Source organism: Phodopus roborovskii, unplaced genomic scaffold (assembly GCF_943737965.1).
Source record: "Phodopus roborovskii unplaced genomic scaffold, PHOROB, whole genome shotgun sequence".
In the NCBI taxonomy this organism is placed as follows: domain Eukaryota; kingdom Metazoa; phylum Chordata; class Mammalia; order Rodentia; family Cricetidae; genus Phodopus; species Phodopus roborovskii.
In genome coordinates this window covers 4,284,032-4,287,489 of record NW_026126693.1, presented here as the reverse complement: position 1 = coordinate 4,287,489, position 3,458 = coordinate 4,284,032, and the positions used below count along the sequence as shown (strand labels likewise).

Genomic DNA, 3,458 nt, shown 5'->3' with positions numbered 1-3,458 from the left:
GCTTAACATCTAGTTTAATTTGTTGTACTTCATTTGCAAAGGCAAAAATAGCTGCCTTTACCCATTCCCTTTGTAGCTATATCCATTGCTCAGAGCAAGCTCTTGGGATTTCGAAGTAATGATAGAGCTGTATGAAAACAACAGTAGGGACTGTGAGATGGCTTAGTCATCAAAGCACTTGTCATGCAAGAAAAACAGACCTTGTTTTTTTTTTTTTTTTTTTTTTTTTTTTTTTTGGCCGCGGCAGCCATCTTCCAGTAACTCGCCAAAATGACAAACACCAAGGGAAAGAGGAGGGGCACTCGCTGTATGTTCTCTAGGCCTTTTAGGAAGCATGGAGTTGTTCCTTTGGCCACGTATATGCGAATCTACAAGAAGGGTGACATTGTAGACATCAAGGGAATGGGCACTGTTCAAAAAGGAATGCCCCACAAGTGTTACTATGGCAAGACAGGAAGAGTCTACAGTGTCACTCAGCATGCCGTGGGCATCATTGTAAACAAGTAAGTTAAGGGCAAGATTCTCGCCAAGAGGTTAAGATTAACGTGCGGATTGAGCACATCAAGCACTCTAAGAGCAGAGACAGCTTCCTGAAGCCGGTGAAGGAGAACGACCAGAAGAAAAAGGAAGCCAAGGAGAAGGGCACCTGGGTTCAGCTCAAGCGCCAGCCTGCTCCACCCAGAGAAGCACACTTTGTGAGGACAAATGGGAAGGAGCCTGAGCTGCTGGAGACCATCCCATAAGAATTCATGGCCTAATGTACAAAAAGAAATAAAGACCTGGACTTTAAAGGGTTTTTCTTAAGTTGGAAAAAAAAAAAAAAAAAAAAAAGGAAAAGAAAAGAAAAGAAAAACAGACCTCAGTTAGACCCTAAGAGCCTGTTGTTTAAAACAGTTCAGGCTGTGGAGGTGTAGACTTGAAGTTTCAGGTCTTAAAAAGCAGGAACAAGTGGACTCCTGGGATTTCCAGGACAGACATATGAACCTATATTGGTAAGTTTCAAACCAGTGAGATAGCCTAGATAGATTGTATCTGAAGAATGATATCTGTCTTTCACGTACACACATACATAAAACTGTACCCTTTGCACACACATGAACATGTGCATATAACATTCATACATATAATGACCTTTGAGCTCATTATACATTCTTTATTCTTGAGCATCCCTGTAGCTCTTGCAGACAATATCTAAACAATATTTTCTTACCTTACATCTCAGAGGAATAGAGGTTTGAAGAAACCTCTGTTTTAGGATTCATTATAAGTGAACAATGGCCGGGTGTTCTAAAATGACAGCTTCTTCATGTTTTTCTGTTCCCTCTTCCCTCACTCTTGAAAGCAGAGACTGAAGCCACAGTTACTCATTTCTCTTTTTGTGTGCCTTCTCCAGCTCTTGACCACTGAGGTCCCTCTAGTTCCTTGCATTCCTAACACTGACATTTCTTTTCAGACTAAAACTTTCTTAAACCATGTGGGAAATGTGTAATCATGGACTTGAGTTGAACAGAATGAATGTGCTGCAAAAACCTGACAAAATAATCTCAGCAAAGTAGCTCAAGGGAATGTCAACATCTAAGGGAAGAGGAGGTGCAAGAATGATGTTCTGGAAAGCCTGCATTAGCTCCTTAGCTCCTTTTGGAGGATGTCTTTCATTATTATTAAATTTCATCTCAGGGAATAGAAGGACTGTATTGGTGATTGCCAGTCAAAATCTATAAAATAGTTGGATTATAGAATATCGTAGAACAGAGGATCATTTACCTAAAACTAAACACACAGCAAACAATCAATATGTACTTGCTGACATGGCTATGAAACTCAAAAGCATGCAATTGAAATATTACCAGGTTGTAACTTAATTTATTTATAACAAGTAGTATTGCTTTGATGTTTTTTGCATTCATTCTCACATGCTTTTCTCAGCTACACTGTTGGACTGGTATCACCAGACTGTTAAAGGACATGCACATATCCAAAAAAGCACAGGGGTATTGACTGTTGTAGCTCAGAGGCTGAGCACATACAAATGTGTGATCCAGACCCTGAAGCAAACCACAACCCCTGCCCTCTAAAAGCAGATCATCCAGAATCTGTGTCTTGTCCAGTGGGATTAATATAAAATGTTAAGCAAAGAGAGACTTTCTTTTATCAAAAATAGATTTTTTTTCATGTAATATATCCTGATTATACCTCTCCCTCTACTCCAAGTTGCCCTGTACCTCCCCTCCCATCTAGATACCTCCCTGTAGTAGTTTGAATGTAATTTACCCCCCATAATCTCATTGGGAGTGGCACTATTAGGGGGTATGGTTTTCTTGGAGTGGGTATGACCTGATTGAAGGAAATGTTTCATTGTGAGGGTTGGTTTTGAGCTCAGGATGCTGCATAGTGTCTCAGCTGACTTCCTGTTGTCTGCAAGATGTAGCGCTCTGAACTACTCCTCCAGCACCATATCTGCCTGCACGTCACCATAATGATATTGGATTGAACCTCTGAAACAGTAAATGAGCCCCTTCATTTAATTGTTTCTTTATAAAAGTTACCATGGTAACTCTAACTAAGACAGAAGTTAGTACCAGGGACTGGTGTATTGCCATGATAGGTCCAACTATGTTTCTATTTAGAGTTATATGGGCTTTGGATTAGGAAAGCAGTAGAATGCTATAAACACTGCTTAGAGAGTAGTGTTGAATGTGATTTAATGAACTGTGGAGTTCCAGAGGAGAAGAATGTTAGTATGTGGCCTAGAGACCATCTTGGGTGTTTTGGTGAAGAAAGTGGCTGCTTTTTGCCCTTTTCTGAATAATCTGCCTCAGGCTAAAGTGAGGAATTTTGGATTAATTCCATTGGCAGAAGAAATCTCAAAACAGACTAGTATAGATTTTGTTGAGTGGGTTTTAGTGTTGATGCCGATGAAAATTTATAATGAAAAGAAGTAAGCTGAGCAAGGAAAAAAATACTTGAGAAGAAAAAATAGCACCAGAAAAAGTGTAATGGGGCTAAATCCTGTGTTCAAGGAGATAAATGGATTAAGAAATGGAATATAGGCAGTGGTGTCCTCAGGACAAGATCCCACCCAGCTAAGTTTCTAACTTGTGAAAAGTAATTAAAGAAAAGCTTAGAGCTGGGTGTGGTGTGCACACCTTTAATCCCAGCACTGGGGAGGCAGAGGCTGGTGAATCTCTGGGTTTGAGGTCAGCTGGCCTACAGAGCAAGTTTCAGGAGAGCCAGGCTCAGGCAGTGAAGGACAGAAAGCTGGTGAAGATGTAACTTAACAAGGGGGCCATGTCCCAGCCCCAATAAATAGTAGAACTTGGCCACTTTGGCCACATGGTTCTGGCTTTAGAGTTAAAGACAGAAGAAATGGCTTATGGAATTTGCCTCTGTGCCTAAAGGAAGCCCGAGACCAGGCATGTGTCAGGAGTGTTCCTGAATGGAGGACTAGTAGAGAGGCC

The 3,458-nt window shown here is 40.9% G+C and overlaps 1 pseudogene; it reads left to right on the top strand.

Moving 5' to 3' along the window:
• Positions 1–228: 228 nt before the first annotated feature.
• Positions 229–792, top strand: LOC127214385 (60S ribosomal protein L21-like; annotated as a pseudogene).
• The last annotated feature ends 2,666 nt before the right edge of the window (positions 793–3,458 follow it).